A 19041-nucleotide genomic window follows, 5' to 3' on the forward strand; every position below is an offset into this window, starting at 1 on the left:
GAAAACCAAAACACCTCTCTCCCTAGCCTTGATAATCTAATATTGTTATCCATTGTTATTCTAATGATTCAAATTTGGTTCAAAATATTATGTTCAGAACCTATTCTAATCATAATCTATGTGTGTGTAAAAGAAATCAAAAATTAATGAATCCTCTCTAAGTCTAACCCATTATATGCTTAAGTTTTACCATACCTAAATTATTAAACACAAAAATAAAGTCATCAGATGTTCATAAAACCATTGTTTGATATTTGGACTCAACCCCCCTTTTTGACACACTCCCATGTGTCAATTCATTGGAGCTAGACAATTAAAAGAGAAGGTTAGTGACATCATATCTCAGAAAGTATCAGAAATTCTTCTCTCGAGTACCGTTGCTCCAGCCTTGTCATCTCAGAGGATCTTCAATCCCGAAAATTTCCCTTCTCCTCATGTAATAAAGTCTGTCATCCTTGCATGCCCAGGTAACTGGTCTATCCAGAGCCATATGATCTCAAATATACATACAACAAGCCAAACCACACCCTGGTCACACCAACCCTTTTCCGCCCCGAAGATGTCCAATGCCATCCTAGTATGGACTGTCAAAAGTGGCTTTAACGCTGACTATCCTGACAATCCATTTTATAACGTTTCCTGGTCAGATTTGCCAATCTCTGCACCAGGGTTTTAAACTTTTCGCCATTTCCATTAGTTGTTATTTTTATTTAGTTTCGACTCCAGATTTTCAATTTTTACCAGTTGTAATTAGTTTTTACCAATTCTTTGCTAGTTTAGTTTAGTTTTTATTTTCTGAAAATCCTTAGTTTCAATTTAGTTTTATTTGTGTTTTGCAAAAATTAAGTGTAACAAAATCCCAGTTCCATCATATCAGTCATGCTCTTCTGGTTGTCCTTGGGTGTTGAGACTAATAACTATTAATTCTTGCCGCACCGAGTGGTCCTAATTTTGGTTGAAGTGAATTGATAACCTTTTGAAGGCGATTGTTTCACACCTTTATTTAGATGTCCCAGTCCTGTTGTCTCGGGATACATCACGCTGCCTTATCTGGGGTTAGCTGTTTTCTGGGGATGCGGGTTGAGTGGGTGAGCTCTTCAAGGAGGGGGAGTGTGCTCCCCCTGATGAGGTCTTCTAGGTAAGCTAGGTTAACCTTCTTGTGTGAGCTTTTCAAGTGCACTTTAAGGTTAGTGGGACTTTTAGTTTTATAAATGTCCCTCATGACCCCCTGATGACCCAGTATTTCATTTTTTGCACACTGTAGTACACATTTTAGTTTTTGCTTGTAGCTCGCATACTCTACTTGCCACTCCTCTAAGTCCTGATGTTTCTTAGAGAGGGCAACAGTACCTTTAAAATTATATCACATGTGTGGGGGTGTGGCCTTGCCAATTGTTTTGCCCACCTTTTCAAAATGGCTGGCGTGCCCACAAGCACATTTCATGGAAAAAGAAAGGTAAGCTTGATATTTACATTTAAAATGTTTTGTTAAACTCAGATTTTTATTTTATTCTTTTTGCAAGTACCCCTCCTCGGTGGCGAGAAACTGTTGGTGTGGTCAAGTGGGTGCTCTGGAAACAAACGCTCAGGACAGAACAGTTATCAGTCATGTACTTCCTACAAATTTTGCATATGTTTTATTCCATATTGATCCTCTGAGTGTAATGGTACATTTTAATTTGAATTTATCCAAACTAAACACAATATTTTCTTTATTTACTTTGCTCTTGTTCTTTTGCAGTACCACATCCTATCAAATGTCCCTGTCAATTATATTCTACATCTAATAACTTACTATTTCAAATGAGAACCTAAATCACGTGGACCAATGTTTGTTAGTGCATATCTCTATTCTGAATGTGGCAAGCCATTCATAGGTATTGTTAAGGTTTTGGCGATTTTCCTCTATAAAATTTAATTGACCTTTTACAGTGGCCTGCTGTGGTTAATAGTAACATATTCCAGTCATGAGTGATATCAATAGTTATCTCCACTGTAGCATTTGGCATTCCCAATAATATAACATGATACCTTAATCAAAACACAGCTAATATAGCACAGTTTTCTTAATGCAAACATCAGTAACTCAAAATCAGCAACCACAGTGTTAAGTCTGCAGTTCATACTTATGTGAAGCTAGAGTCTCCTCCTCCAGTCTCTCTTATCCTCCTGCTCCTGAAAAAACAAAACAAAACAAAGCGAAGCATCCACCCTTCTCTTGTCGGCTGGGTGAATTGTTTATGAATTGTTTATTGGCATTTACTAATCCTAAAGTTGGTGCAGTCATTGTCTCAGTATCAAGTCAGTCAAAACTTTTAGTCGTCAGTCCATCACAGTCCATTCACATGCATACCTCCATACACATTCATACCAGATGTTGCTGATAATGGAGTCTCATGCGCAACATATTCGAGCATCCATCACCAGCAAGATGACGTCATCATTTTAAAGGAAAACAATTCCTTGTTGTTTTTTGGGCCGGATTGACTCGGTGCAATCCTTTTAGACTCAGAACTTCTCAGTGTTCCCTATAAGTGAATTTCTCCCAAGCCAATTACAATCATGGAGAAGCACACTTTGCAACTGTTTACAGTAATAATATTTTATAGCGCTTTAAATTTCAATCTTTCAGGCCTGGTTTAAAGAGCTGATTGTTAAATCATGAACTCACAAAATATCAACATATCACCATATCACCATATCACCACCGGTGGATCACACCTCTCAGATTTTCTTATCTCAGTGCACTGTAACAAAAACGAAAACAGACATAACCAACAAAATACTACTAAAATAACACAAACTAGGGCCCGTTGCAGACATGTCCAAGCATAAAACTATCCCTCTCTCGCTTACGAGAAAGAACACAAGCCAAAGCTCACTGATAACATCAAACTAGCGCTAAACAAAACCAAACAATCAACCAGAAATTCACAGGAACATTTTGCTTCCTGCCGGGACAATATTGTGTGGGAATGAGAACCTCAGGTGCCGTAACACCTTTTGTTCCTCCTTGAATTAAAACTCAATCACAGAAAATGCCGTACTCCGACCTAAAACTTACACTATTAATTCATCATTTTCACTCTGTGCCACTGTTCCTCATCAGGGCTGTGTGAAGCACAGCAAAGAATTCAGTCAAGGCCTTGAGCCATAAACAGACATCACGCACAGACATTGTTTTCATAACCAAACTTTTTTAGACCTTATTCCTAAAATCTACATAAATGCCCTCTGGGTGACATATAACACATTCTAAGTAATCAATGGCTCCTCATAAAAATTATGCATTGGGATGTTTGTGTGCAGCATTTTGCATATCAGCATAAGCAAAGCATTCTTCATTGCATCAGCGTGTGTGTGTGTGTGTATGTGGATCACTTCTCAGTGAATCAGCATTCCAATGTGTGTGTGTGTGTATATGTGTGTGTGTGTCATTTCTCACTCACTCAACGAGTGCACGTGTTCATGTGTGTATTTCACTTCATTCTGAATCTGTGTGTTTGGAGACGTGTGTGTGTGTGTGTGTGTGTGTGTATGTGTGTGTGTTTGTTCATCACTTTCCTGTTCTGGTGTTCTGGGTAAACCACTGCCTGAAGCGTGCCCTGGGGTCCTGCCCCCCTCCTTTTCAGTTTGTTTGCGACCATTGCTGCTGCTGCTGCCCAAAGTTCTGTCCGTCCTGGTTCTGACCCCAATTGGGGCAGTCCTTTCTCCAGTGTCGATGTTCACCGCAGGTGAAACCTGCATCTTCTTCTGTGTTTTTTGTCCATTCTGAGGTGCCTTCTGACCTCAGTTACTCCTCCTGTCTCGGTCACGCCCTTTTTGCCGCCCGATCATCCGTGTTGGTCCATCACTGTCCTGCACAGTGTGAATGCAAAGTTATCAAGGTCAGCATTCTTTCGCTCGGCCTTACTTTTCATTCGGGCTTGGCGGGCGTCTCGTCACAGCTCTGTCAGCTGACGCAGTCTGGGAATTTTCCCCCGTGTAGTGAAACGGGCCTTAGGTTTAGTGCTCTCCGTCTCGGCTGCATGAGATCACATTCCTGCAGGTCTGTTGACATTCTCAGGTCGTTGTTGTGGGTCCAGCTGTTGCAGCATTTGGTCAGTGTCACGTATGGGGGAGAGCAGGAGTCCAGTCAGCCTCGGCTTTCAGGGCCGGCAAAGCAGCCTGTAATTAAATATATATAGAAAAAACAAAAACAAAACAAAAAAAACAAAAACAAAAACAAACGAACAGGAAAATGATGTTGTGTTGGCTGTGTTATTCAGAGGGGAGACAACGGGGCCAGGCCCTGTGTCAGCCTTCTCTCCCCCTTTTTTTGTTTTTTCTCTCCCGATATAATCAACTCCTAACCCACCAAGTTGACAGGACAACATGCACCTGTTAAAATTCTTAAGATCATGTTTAAAAGCCCAAAAGGAAATTTTCTTTCATTCAGTAATCACTTGTCTCAATCAATCAGCAGAAAACATGTCACAATTTGAATCTTTTAACCCCTAAATTTGTCATGTCTTCACTGGTTGGTCAGACCAGTGTCTTTTTTTTTTTAAGTTAAATTGTTGTCCTGCAACCCAGAGAGTTTATTTGTCAGTAATGTATTTATCCTTTAACACCAGATGTATGTTAAGTTTCGCTGCTGTAGCCTTGCTGGAAAATCTTCACGTGTTCATGAGTGTAAGCTGTTTCTTCATTGCGTGTATGTGCATTTGTATAAAAGCAGGTTAATTTTATCTTTTCTCAAACTAGGCGTTACCTTAAAAGGAGCCTTTCTCTCAGATTTCTCTGCTTGTGTGTTTTTGTTTCACCTTTTTGTTGTGATGCTCCGGACGCCTTCCCAACCTCCACAAGTCCGTTGGCCCCAATTTTATGTGTTAAAACTTCTCTTAATTTCTCCTCTAATTCTCTCCTCGCTGCTGTCTTTTTCACAGCTGCTGATTCGTGCTGGGTGTGGTTCCCATTACCTATAATTTTGCTTCGGCCGCTGTGCTTGTGGGGGCAGTTGGTCCAGGTCCGCAGCTTCCTGTATTAACACACTAAGAGATTTATTTTAATTTCATTTTCATCACTTTTAAACCGATAAGCAGGCAACCCGCCTACCTTGACAGCGTAAACTGTACGCCAGTCTCCCAACACATTCCTCTCTCTACTCCTCCATAATTCTCCACTGCACACCTCTTACTATCTCTCCTTTTTATTTTTATTACACCACAGAGTAATACACCCAATTATGCCCGTCTATCTCTATGTGGCTCCAAATTCCCTCTTTATTTTAATTTCACACTCGTCAGGGGACAGGCACACAACAATTTCAACCACTGAAACGAGGAATTCAACCTTTTCATATTTCTTTACTAATCTAGACTCAACCTTTGTTCGCAAAATGTGTCTTGTTCTAGTCCGGAATAAATGTGAACCCGCAATTACGCTGCGGTCCCAGTGTTATTCCGTAGCTATGCGGGGGCCCTCACCTCCCCAAGTCACCACCTCGGCACCCGGACGCCGCCGGTCCTGGCCGCGCGTCCACGAACAGGAGGGTCGCCACTCCTAGGGCAAAATTATTTCCACAGGTACACTAGGCATCAACCTTTGATCCTAAAATGTGTCTTTGCTCTAATGTCCTCCTAATCAAACACATCAACCGTCACTGTCACTGTGTTCAGACTTCACACACACACAAAAAGCACACTCAGAGCGCGCCTCACCCACGGCCAGAGCGCGCCTTACACACACAGCGCGTTACACCATCAGTGTGACACACAGAGAGCGCCTCTCATCAGCAGAAATTTGCACAGAAACCTCTGAGCTCAACTATTAGATCTTCTTAAAGCACACTGCACCATAGACCAACATACCCCTTTCTCTGCGCTTATGACCGCCACAACGGGGCAAAGTCGCATCATAAAAGTGATGCTTGCATCCCCGAAGTTATACCTGACATCATAAACCAGGTGTTACTCTATGTACTTAAAATTTTACTTTGTATTATGACCGCAGCCCTTAAAACTCGACTGACGCCACAAACCACCGTCAAACCTCTATCCAATGTACTAAAACTAGCACCAACCACTACTGCACTTCATGGCCGCACCACCGGAACACGGCCGTATCATAAACCAAATCTACGGACGTGTTTCGCTCTCGCGTTGCCAGCGTTCAACTGCACCGTGAAGCCAGCATCTGCTTTTCCTTAAATCAACTTCTATTTCATAGCCGGCAAAAGCCAGGACGTCACTGACACCATAAACAAAATAAACAAACCTCGACTTCAATGTACTGGACTAATGGCCGCGTCTTCAGAAGAAATTCTAACGTATTATTGCTACAGAAGCCAGTATTAGACAAAATTAAATGTGGAAGGTAAAGTGGCTGCAACTAGTCCATCGTAGTATGTTATTAGTATCTCGGTAGAAGCAGTTTATTTAACACACTGGAATTCAGCCTCAACTTATGTTGTTAGTATCTTGCGCCAAAAACCAGACACCGACAAATTTACTGTGAAAATACATGTGACTCAGCGAACAGATTAATTTGGAAAGCCCAATATGCACATTTGGTATTTATAATACAACAGGCTGTGCTTATGTAACCCAGTTCCTAAAATCATCTCAAACAAAAAGAGAAGAAAAATTAAAACATTTAATGTTCATTGTTCTGTTCTTACTGTCCCTGTTAATGAAAGTGAAATGAGATCAAAATATTTATTTAAACATAGAAGGGATGCAGATTATATATGATATGCTCTGGTCAAACAAGGGTTAAGTTTTCTCAGAGGGTTGATGAGCTCTGATGAGAGCCAATTGTTTTACCCCACTCCTCACATGTCAGCCAATCGGTGAAGCTCTAGGCAGCTCTTGTCCCTCCTTAGTACCAGCTCCCAAGTTTTCAGTCTCTTGCTTCTACAGCCGAACAGAGCAGACGGACTAAAACTTTTGTTATCGGTAAGCTGGAGAAATTAACCTCTAACGAGTTAAAAGAAATACCATCTAAACTGGTATTTTTCACAAATTATGTATTTGCACTTGTTGTTGTCAAGGGCAGAGCGAAACCGGAGGGTTTACTGAGCTGTGGCTCCATGTAAATGCTGAGCATCCACTCGACGGCGGTAAGCTAAATGTGGCTAATCAGACATGTGATGTGCGGAGTGTGGGTACAGTTGTTCGATGTCTCTGAAACGCTGTTGTTATGCTAGTTAGATCGTTAACTAAGTCATTAACATGTGAAAAGCTGTAAATGGTTAAAGCAGCTAAAAATAACTTTATGAGAGATAATTGTAATCAGACTTTATCCTGCTTCCTGTTTAAATTTTGATGTCAATCAGTTGTTTTACAATACTCAGTATTGAACACTTGGAGGTAATTTTTAGTGTATTTCCACTTGTACTGGTAGGCCTATGGTACAAGCGGGATTAAGCACGTCTATTTTAATACTCCTATTTGTGGACTGAGTCCTTGTGTTTACGTGTTATTGAAATTGATTATTTGCACTTTGTTCAATTTCTGATAAGCATTTGCATATTATTCCATTTCTTAAAAGGGGTAATATACTTATTTATTTGTGATTAGATATATATGTACAGTGAGTTATTTTGATGGATGTAATTAATGTTTACAATGAAAGTGAATTATATGGTGACTATAATTCCTGCATGTTTGCAACCTTGTAGATAATCTTTAATGTTACTGCAGGTTACAAATAATTGAACCTTGATACTGTGAAATTTTGGATATTGATACTTTGACCTTTGAAACTTGATATTTTAATGTTGTACAACATGACTGAACTGATGATGATTGAATTGATGATAGCTGATCTGAATAGTAGTTACTGCACTGTGACACTACTTTAGTTTAATTTGTGAGAGTTATCCTTAAAGGGCACGTGACATATATTTGGCCATTGTTTATAGGTCAGGTTTTTATATGGGACGAATCCAAAGACCAGGTCAGCGATTCCAGAACCCAGAGTGTTCCAGTGTTCACTGGATGGCGAGCCAACCCAAGATCCTAGGAGGCGATATACATATACACGCACACTCATTTGCACATTGATGGACTACAGTCCTCTACTGTACAAGTAGTACGGTAGGACAGACAATCACACGCACACTCCTTGTCAGATGAATTCTATGGGCCCCACCGGTACCATTTGGACTTAAAAAAGACTAATTCTTTTACTTGTGCACAATTTTATTTAATTCTATTTTTTTTTGCTACTTTGGGGGAAATTTTTATACTTGACATTCTGTTAAAACCTGTTGTAATACTGTGTTGTTTACAAATTTCTTTTACAAGGCTTAACATCACTAAAGTACTTTTAAAGCCACATAACTGTGTTTGTCTGGTTTCTCTGCCATTTGTGTACCAGAGCTCTAAGAGTCGTTCTCAGTCTTCTGACACTAGCCCAAATTGCTTATTACTTTGGTAATTATCCATCGGTACTTTATGTAACTCCACGTAAGTGCTACAAAAGTGGCGAGCCAGCCAGGAGCTCTTTGGTGCATGAATATCAGCAGTGAAACCTCCTTAAAGTGTGTATTGTCATTGAAACATCTTTTGCTATTGCCACAAGATGGATTTTGTATTGAGCTCAGGTATCAAAGTCCCCAATGCAGTAATTGTTAGTGGTACACTCAATTCATCGGATGATGAAGGGGTTCTTGACTTTTTGAAGCAGTATGGTACCTTTAGAGCCGTCCCAGTTGTAGATCCAAACTCAGAATTTTTCAAAAACCTGATCGTCGAGTACCGAAGTGGTAACGCCATTGATGCCTTAACTGATCTTTTGCCATACACATATGAAGTTGAAGGGAAGCCCGGTGTAAAATACCATGTAAGAGCTCTCTCCAGCGTTTACACTGCCAAGGTGGGTGGCAGTGCTACTAAGTCCTACTTAGATGAAATAAAGCAGGTGGCAAAACTGAGTGGCAAAAGTTTTGAAGAGGTACTGAAGTCGATGATGACAGAGATCAGTGAAATCATTGGGAGTTCAGAGACCGATGATGAATGTATGCTCTCCTCCATGCAAGTTGATGATCCAGACAGGGAGAACCAGCTTCACCCCTCTCTTAAAACTTCTGAGATTGCACGCCAGCAGTTTTCTGAAGATCCACCCCAGGTAGGATTGATTCAAGGTGGTGCGGAGCCACACCTACCTGTTGATTTCAAAAAGAGCCCATTTAGTGCGGCAAACAGTTTCAACCCACCTGAAATTCAGAAAGTCATTGTGGAACACATCGTGAAGAAAGATGACTTGATTGCACATTCATATTCTCCAATGAGACTCCGGTCATTCTCTGGCAGGATCCCCAGACCCAGCGGTGAGACAGATTATGACACATGGCGTTCACATGTCGAACTTCTCAGGAAAGACCCTGCCATGTCTGAACTTCAAAAATCTAGAAAGATCTTTGAGAGCTTGTTGTCCCCTGCAGCTGACATTGTCAACAGACTGAGCCCAGAAGCTACACCTGAGACTTACCTTCAGTTGTTGGATGCAGCTTTTGGAACAGTGGAAGATGGAGAGGAGCTTTTCGCCCAATTCATGAACACTCTTCAGGATCCTGGTGAAAAGGCCTCTGCGTACCTCTGCCGTCTTCAGGGCGCATTGAACCTTACTCTGAAGAGGGGAGGAGTCTCTGCTGGGGATGCCGATAAACACATTCTCAAGCAGTTTTGTCGTGGATGTTGGGACCACACCTTGCTCTCAGATCTTAATCTTGAAAACAAGAAAAGCCAACCCCCAACATTCTCAGAACTTCTATTAATGCTCCGGACAGAAGAAGATAGACTGGCAGCTAAAGCTACACGGATGAAGAAACACCTTGGCTCAACCCGGCAGCGGGTTGTGGCGCACTGTCAAAAGACTTGCACCTGTAGTGAGCTACAGGCAGTGACTCAATCTGATTCTGACCCGTTGACAGATCTGAGGAAGCAAGTTGCATCCCTACAGAGTCAGCTTACTAATTTGATGGCAAAGAAACAGAAGAAAAGCTCGAAGCCTAAGGACAAGGCCGAGTGTGATTTACGTGAGATGGCTATGGCAACACCTAGCATCAAGGTCACAAGTGCGAAGCCTGCCAACTTGCGGCAGAGCACCCAGCCAAAACCATGGTACTGCTTCAAGTGTGGTCAGGATGGCCACATCTCAGCAAGTTGCAGTAATGACCCAGACCCCACTCTTGTCGCTGATAAGAGGAAGCAATTGAGAGAGAAGCGTCGCATTTGGGAGATGCAAAACACTCCATCTGCTGACCAGGATTTTTAGACGCAGTCTCAGTTGTGGGGCAAACTGGGACTGAAGCAGGTCAACATCGTCCCGCTAAATCTGGAAGTCAAGCTAAACCAAGAGCACAGGCCACTTTGAGGCAATCCCATGTTGGAGAACAACCTTTCAGACTACCTAAGAGGCTCATAGGCACAAAGAGTACAGGTCAAGTCACGATCAAAGGTAAGGTGTGCAGTTGTCTCCTTGACACAGGTTCTCAAGTGACCACTGTCACCAAGTCCTACTATGACCAGTATTTGTCTGAGCAACAGATAGAGCCACTACATGACCTTCTGGAGGTTGAAGGGGCCAATGGGCAGCTTGTACCTTACCTGGGTTATGTTGAGATTGGAATCACCTTTCCTAAAGACTTTCTTGGTGCTGAACTAGAAGTCAAAACGCTAGCTCTAGTAGTCCCAGACACCGGGACATTAACGAAGTCTTGTGTATTGATAGGAACAAACACTCTTGATGTAGTGTATGAAATGTACAGAGAGGCAAACCCAGAGGGCTACCATCCCATTCCTCATGGGTACAGAACCGTACTCAAAGTACTGGAGTTGCGGCAAAAGCAAGGTTCAGATGAAAACGTTGGATTAGTGAGGATGCGTGGCAAGGATGAAGTGAACGTCCCAGCTGGGAAAACAGTCGTTCTTGAGGGGACAGTATCAATCAAGGAATTTTACACTGAGAGATCTGCCCTGTTGGAATATCCTTCAGTATCTTCCCTGCCTGGGGGGCTTTTGGTGCAAACCTGTCTCCTTGACTTGCCAAATAACCAGTTGTGCAAGCTACCTGTAGTAGTTTCCAATGAGTCAGAGCATGACATTACCATCCCAGCAAAGAGTGTGATTGCAGAACTCAGTGCAATACAGACTGTCCTATCTCACAAACAAATTGTGAGTGAGCCATCAGAGTGTGAACCATCCAGGACCTCTAGTGTGACATTTGACTTTGCCGACTCTCCCATCCCTTCTGACTGGAAAGACCGCATTACTCAAAAGCTGAGCAGTATGCCAGAGGTCTTCGCCCAGACTGATCTGGATTTTGGAAGGACGGACAAGGTCAAACACCACATTAAGCTATCAGATGAGACACCATTCAAACACAGAGCCCGACCGATTCACCCGCACGACATAGAGGCTGTTCGAAAGCATTTGCAAGAGCTTCTCGCAACTGGAGTAATCCGCGAGAGCGAGTCCCCATTCTCTTCGCCAATTGTTGTGGTCAGGAAGAAGAACGGTCAGGTACGTCTGTGTGTTGACTACCGTAAGTTAAACTTACAAACAGTGAAAGATGCATACGCCCTCCCAAGACTGGATGACACCTTCACCGCACTCTCAGGTTCCAAGTGGTTCAGTACACTCGATCTTAAATCCGGCTATTATCAGATCGAAGTTGCAGAGAGTGACAAGCCCAAGACTGCCTTTGTCTGTCCACTAGGTTTCTGGGAGTTCAACCGTATGCCACAGGGAGTGACAAACGCACCAAGTACTTTTCAGAGGCTTATGGAGAGATGCATGGGAGACATAAATCTGAAGGAAGTTGTTGTTTTCCTGGATGATCTCATAGTTTTCTCGAAAACCCTTGAGGAGCATGAAGCCAGACTCATGAAAGTCCTGGAACGCTTAAAGGAGTATGGCTTAAAGCTGTCCCCCGAGAAGTGCAAGTTCTTCCAGTCCTCAGTTCGGTACTTGGGGCATGTTGTTTCTCAACACGGAGTAGAAACTGACCCAGAAAAGACAGCCACACTTAAAACTTGGCCAGTCCCTCAGAACCTTAAGGAGCTGAGATCCTTCCTTGGGTTCTGTGGATATTACAGACGGTTTGTTAAAGGCTACTCAAGTATTGTGAAACCGCTGAACGATCTAACGTCCGGTTATCCACCACTGAGGAAGCATTGCAAATCAAAAGGGAGGAGTAATCAGTATCATGATCCAAAGGAGCCGTTTTATGGACGGTGGACCCCTGCATGCCAGAAAGCATTTGAGACTATCATTGACAAGCTAACGTCGCCTCCAGTCCTGGCCTTTGCTGACCCAAAGCTGCCTTACATCCTTCATACGGATGCGAGCACTACGGGCCTTGGAGCAGCCTTATACCAGGAGCAGGAGGGACAGCTGCGGGTTATCGCCTATGCGAGTAGAGGTTTGTCAAGTAGTGAGTCCCGCTATCCAGCACATAAGCTCAAGTTTTTGGCTTTAAAGTGGGCTGTAACAGAGAAGCTGAGTGACTACCTCTATGGCAATCAGTTCACCGTTGTCACAGACTCAAACCCTCTGACCTACATCCTCACCTCAGCAAAACTCGATGCAACCAGTTACAGGTGGTTGGCGTCCCTCTCTACCTTCAATTTCAGACTCCAGTATCGTTCTGGAAAACAAAATGGAGATGCCGATGGACTCTCGCGTCGTCCTCATGGCAGGCTACCTGATGACCTTACATCTCAAAAAGAGAGAGACCGGATATGCCAGTTCGCAAAACAACATCTGTCAGATCCAGACAATATTGACTCAGTCGATCAGGACGTTGTTCATGCTATCTGTGAGAGACAGTTTGTTTATCATTCAACCACCTCTGAAGCTTTGGGTGATGATGCAGGTATAACCCTTGTCGAAAGTCTTGCCATTTCTGGAGATGCTATACCTGACAGCTTTGAGCAGGAAGAAACATTGGGAGGCTTACACATCATTCCCCACCTGTCACCGGCAGATCTCAGAGACAGCCAGAGATCTGATCGGTGCATCAGACATGTTATTACCCAGATGGAGAGTGGGGAGAAACCCCCTCCCACATTGAGGAAAGAACTTCCAGACGTAGTCCTGTTGCTGAGAGAGTTGAACAGGTTCGAGCTGTGCAATGACATTCTCTACAGAACACGAAGAGAAGGCGGTAATAAACATTACCAGTTGGTCTTACCTGAAGACCTGCGAGAGTCTGTGTTGACAAGCCTACATGACAATATGGGTCATATGGGAATAGAGCGCACACTCGATCTGGTCAGAGCCAGGTTCTATTGGCCAAGAATGTCCTCAGATGTGGAGAAAAAGATAAAGACCTGCCACAGGTGTGTGCGCAGGAAAACGTTACCTGAGAAGGCTGCACCTTTGGTGAATATCATGACGACAAGACCCCTCGAGCTAGTCTGCATGGATTTCCTATCCATTGAACCAGACAGCAGTGATGTGAAAGATGTTCTTGTCATCACAGATCATTTTACTAAATATGCAGTCGCTATCCCAACATCGAACCAAAAAGCTCGGACTGTCGCAAAGTGTCTGTGGGACCATTTCATAGTACACTATGGCATTCCTGAAAAATTACACAGCGATCAAGGGCCTGATTTTGAGTCTCAGTTGATCAAGGGGCTGTGTGAAGTAGCAGGCATACAGAAGATTCGGACTACGCCGTACCACCCCAGGGGCAACCCGGTGGAGCGTTTTAACCGAACACTCTTAAGTATGCTTGGAACTCTGGAGAACAAAGACAAGTCACATTGGAAGGATTTTGTAAAGCCTTTAGTTCATGCGTACAACTGTACCAAGAACGAGGTAACTGGATTCACACCGTATGAGCTGATGTTTGGGCGTCAGCCACGGTTGCCTGTCGATTTGGCTTTCGGTTTACCTGTGAGAGAACAACAAAACAAGTCACACTCCCAATATGTTAAGGACCTCAAATCCCATCTTGAGGAGAGCTATAGAATAGCTACACGGAGTGCTGCAAAGGTAGCCGAAAGGAACAAAACCAGATTTGACAAACATGTGACCACATCTACCTTGGAAATCGGGGACCGAGTGCTGGTCAGGAACATACGCATTCGAGGAAAACACAAACTCGCCGATAAATGGGAGCAGACCGTCTATGTGGTGGTGAAACGAGCTGGAGAACTCCCTGTCTACACCGTTAAACCAGAGGGCGGGGATGGCCCCATACGCACCCTACACAGAGACCTCTTACTCCCTTGTGGGTTCCTCTCTGCAGCCAAGGAAGTGAAACCTGAACAACCAGAACCCAAGAAAAGGCCCAGAACGCGACGGACCACTCAGAAAGACAATGAAAGAGCAGATCACCCCTCGGACGAGGATGATATTGTTTCAGTCCACTGGTTTGCAGATAGATCAGTGCCAAATGACTCGGCGTACATTGTCAAGCGAGATCTTCTGCTGACCCATAAATCAAGTCTTGGTCAAGATGATGTGACTGCAGATCAAGACAAGTTGGCTGGTAATGCTCCAGCTTGTGCAGACACCATCTCCGATGTTGTTCCAGCCAGTCATGCTGACCATAACCAACCTTATGACAATCAGATTGCGAGTTATGGAGAAGCCTTGTATGGGGAAGACTTAGCCGGAAATGACGAACCTGAAAAGGAAAGAGACTTACCCGGAAATGACGAACCTGAAAAGGAAAGAGACTCACCTTCTACGGATCGCCCTGACATGAGGGATGAACAAATCCTACTTCTTTCGGACATGTTAGGGAGTGATGAGGAAGGAGAGGACTTGATATTTGACAGGGAAACAGTAAACAAAGAGAGAGATGAACAAACAAGCAAAGAAATTCCTGTTCGAAGATCAGAAAGAAGTCGCCAGCCACCAAAAAGGCTAGACTATGCTGAATTGGGAAATCCCCTTGTCACTGTGGTCAAATCATTATTTCAGGGTTTAACCACAGCTTTCATTGACTCTTTAAATGCTAAAGCTGAATTATTGTTCTTAGATGATGCAGTTCACAGTAGACATGCAAAGGGACTTGCATGAATTCAAGAGGGGAGGGTGTAACCCAGTTCCTAAAATCATCTCAAACAAAAAGAGAAGAAAAATTAAAACATTTAATGTTCATTGTTCTGTTCTTACTGTCCCTGTTAATGAAAGTGAAATGAGATCAAAATATTTATTTAAACATAGAAGGGATGCAGATTATATATGATATGCTCTGGTCAAACAAGGGTTAAGTTTTCTCAGAGGGTTGATGAGCTCTGATGAGAGCCAATTGTTTTACCCCACTCCTCACATGTCAGCCAATCGGTGAAGCTCTAGGCAGCTCTTGTCCCTCCTTAGTACCAGCTCCCAAGTTTTCAGTCTCTTGCTTCTACAGCCGAACAGAGCAGACGGACTAAAACTTTTGTTATCGGTAAGCTGGAGAAATTAACCTCTAACGAGTTAAAAGAAATACCATCTAAACTGGTATTTTTCACAAATTATGTATTTGCACTTGTTGTTGTCAAGGGCAGAGCGAAACCGGAGGGTTTACTGAGCTGTGGCTCCATGTAAATGCTGAGCATCCACTCGACGGCGGTAAGCTAAATGTGGCTAATCAGACATGTGATGTGCGGAGTGTGGGTACAGTTGTTCGATGTCTCTGAAACGCTGTTGTTATGCTAGTTAGATCGTTAACTAAGTCATTAACATGTGAAAAGCTGTAAATGGTTAAAGCAGCTAAAAATAACTTTATGAGAGATAATTGTAATCAGACTTTATCCTGCTTCCTGTTTAAATTTTGATGTCAATCAGTTGTTTTACAATACTCAGTATTGAACACTTGGAGGTAATTTTTAGTGTATTTCCACTTGTACTGGTAGGCCTATGGTACAAGCGGGATTAAGCACGTCTATTTTAATACTCCTATTTGTGGACTGAGTCCTTGTGTTTACGTGTTATTGAAATTGATTATTTGCACTTTGTTCAATTTCTGATAAGCATTTGCATATTATTCCATTTCTTAAAAGGGGTAATATACTTATTTATTTGTGATTAGATATATATGTACAGTGAGTTATTTTGATGGATGTAATTAATGTTTACAATGAAAGTGAATTATATGGTGACTATAATTCCTGCATGTTTGCAACCTTGTAGATAATCTTTAATGTTACTGCAGGTTACAAATAATTGAACCTTGATACTGTGAAATTTTGGATATTGATACTTTGACCTTTGAAACTTGATATTTTAATGTTGTACAACATGACTGAACTGATGATGATTGAATTGATGATAGCTGATCTGAATAGTAGTTACTGCACTGTGACACTACTTTAGTTTAATTTGTGAGAGTTATCCTTAAAGGGCACGTGACATATATTTGGCCATTGTTTATAGGTCAGGTTTTTATATGGGACGAATCCAAAGACCAGGTCAGCGATTCCAGAACCCAGAGTGTTCCAGTGTTCACTGGATGGCGAGCCAACCCAAGATCCTAGGAGGCGATATACATATACACGCACACTCATTTGCACATTGATGGACTACAGTCCTCTACTGTACAAGTAGTACGGTAGGACAGACAATCACACACACACTCCTTGTCAGATGAATTCTATGGGCCCCACCGGTACCATTTGGACTTAAAAAAGACTAATTCTTTTACTTGTGCACAATTTTATTTAATTCTATTTTTTTTTTGCTACTTTGGGGGAAATTTTTATACTTGACATTCTGTTAAAACCTGTTGTAATACTGTGTTGTTTACAAATTTCTTTTACAAGGCTTAACATCACTAAAGTACTTTTAAAGCCACATAACTGTGTTTGTCTGGTTTCTCTGCCATTTGTGTACCAGAGCTCTAAGAGTCGTTCTCAGTCTTCTGACACTAGCCCAAATTGCTTATTACTTTGGTAATTATCCATCGGTACTTTATGTAACTCCACGTAAGTGCTACACTTACCTTTCTGTTTTAGGCCGGCCTTCTGTTCACTTTGCCCCACGATCTCACCAAAGGCCAAATCTACACCTCCTCAGCACACCAAAGATCCGGGTCACACGGCACCAAGTTGTTGAAATCTCCCAATTCTTTGAATCTTTGGGCTGAAGGAGGGACAATACTTGGTGTATCAATGCTCAATCAACAATCATTTATTTCCATACAATTCAACAGTCAGAGCATTACAACGTCCGGACGGGAGAGATGCTACCAGAGGGTCAGGCACATGTCTCAAAATGGTGACGGGTTGCTCAGCTTTTTATAGTCTCTAGTGGCCCCCAGCTAGTCGTAAAAGCCAAAACATCACATTCTTTCTCTGTTACAGCGCCTAAGTTATGACCTCGGCAGTTGTTTCTCTGCTTTCTGTAAGGTGGGGGTATGGAATGTGGTCTGTCTATCTCCCCTGTCTTAGACACAGAGTCTCCTGCTTACAATCTTCTCTTCATGATTCAACAATTAAGCATGTCAAGAAAACATTGTAACACATTCCCAGCAGATCAAGGGGTTCTCTGTTAACTCAAAAGTATAACGAGAACTAAACTACATACAGCTCACACACTCTATATTAAAGGGTATAATGTGATCTACAGCAGTATTCTAATTCAACTATTTTGATTACATATATAAGGTAACATATAATAACAGAATAATCTAACAGCTGTAACAAGACAAAATGAAGTTTCTGTTGGAATAAGGACTTTAATGTGCCATATGAGCAGTTAAAGTACTTTGTATATTTGCCTGTTCGTTATCTGGAAGGTTTGATTTGTTGTTCTGAACAATATATAAATGTATGTATAAGAGTAATTGTTTTGTGGCTCACAAGAACAATTAGGGGCCAGGATGTTGGAGCCAAGTCCAGGCCAATATTTTACTCAGTTACATCATGCCATATTTAAGTATTTGTCATGATCTTTAAGTTTTTATTATAATCTTGATCATTTTATGTTATAATGTAATATGCTGTGCTCCATAAATTAATCCTGCTTTATTAGTCTGTTGTTGTTGTAAAGTGTTGGTAGATGTCGTAAAGGGGTGTGTATTTGGCCCGCATGCGGAGGGGTGTGGGTTAAGCACAAGGGATATTGTGTAATTGTAATTGTGTAATTTTTTTTTTTTTTTGTCTTTGAACCCTTTTATAGCCGACAGGTATTGAAGACACGTTTTCTAAGAGGATGAAAGATGGCATTGTGATGGTGACAGAAGAAGACATCATCGATGTGTTGGTTGTCCTTGAGGCAGCAGTAATCCTGTCTAATCTGAGGGATGTCTCAAGTGCCATTTCCATGCTATTGGGCCTTCTTTTTGCCCTCAACATAGACTATCCAACGGAACTTAAGGACATCTTTGAAGTCATTCAGAACGTCCTAATGAACATTGGTGGAAGGCAGTGCATCTCACTAGTGCATAGTCTAAGAAACAGACTCTTGCTCACAGCATACAATTGCCTTAGTGTTCTTAAACAATTGCTCATTTGTTCATTGTTTAAGAAACTTATGTGAACAACAATATAATGGTGGACTCTGCAGATGCTTATCTCATGCAAGTCAGTAGTTTTTCCTTTGTTTTGCAATTGAGCAGACTCAAACTAATGTTTCTGAAATATTCATATTATCAAATGTTTCAGGAGCATGCACTCATTTTCAGAGATATTGGTTCTGTGGAATTTGTTGCAATTGTAAACGAAGACAAATACAAGAGTTTGATGTCTTAGTTGTTATAAACTGATCTTTACAGTCACTTATCAAAGGTTTTGTACTATTTTAATATTTCAAGTTTTATGCTAACAGGTGTGACTGAGCACAATGAAGTTTAAAAATTTTGCAAATGTAAAGAATAACTTTTCTAAAATAGCAAGTGTCCCGTTGATACATTACATTAATGCAGACTTTATGTTGTTGCTTCACAAGAATCACTACTGCTCCTAGAGTATTGGTCAGAATTTAATCTTCACCCAAACTGGGCTCAAGACCAAGTTCAAATTTATTGTTTCACAGCGAGCAACTTTTGAGTTTTGATGGATTGTGAGCCTGATGAGCTACGTCACTGATTTTTCTGTTTCTCAGATGACTA

At 42.0% G+C, this 19041-nt stretch overlaps 3 long non-coding RNA genes across 3 annotated transcripts; 2 read left to right on the forward strand and 1 right to left on the reverse strand.

The window, feature by feature from the left end:
- Positions 1 to 3985: 3985 nt before the first annotated feature.
- Positions 3986 to 17092, reverse strand: LOC146696252 (uncharacterized). The gene is made up of 2 exons (XR_014923206.1): positions 16933 to 17092; positions 3986 to 4167 (listed from the first exon to the last, which is right to left on the reverse strand). It is a non-coding gene; the product is annotated as an uncharacterized LOC146696252 (long non-coding RNA).
- On the forward strand, positions 6617 to 9077 carry LOC146696253 (uncharacterized). Its single transcript, XR_014923204.1, has 3 exons — positions 6617 to 6938; positions 7034 to 7102; positions 7907 to 9077. It is a non-coding gene; the product is annotated as an uncharacterized LOC146696253 (long non-coding RNA).
- Positions 14171 to 16918, forward strand: LOC146696254 (uncharacterized). The gene is made up of 3 exons (XR_014923205.1): positions 14171 to 15399; positions 15495 to 15563; positions 16368 to 16918. It is a non-coding gene; the product is annotated as an uncharacterized LOC146696254 (long non-coding RNA).
- Positions 17093 to 19041: the final 1949 nt, after the last annotated feature.

Source organism: Copadichromis virginalis, linkage group LG12 (assembly GCF_057382275.1).
Source record: "Copadichromis virginalis isolate Kocher_CV1m ecotype Utaka linkage group LG12, C_Virginalis_male_GT1.1, whole genome shotgun sequence".
Taxonomy (NCBI): domain Eukaryota; kingdom Metazoa; phylum Chordata; class Actinopteri; order Cichliformes; family Cichlidae; genus Copadichromis; species Copadichromis virginalis.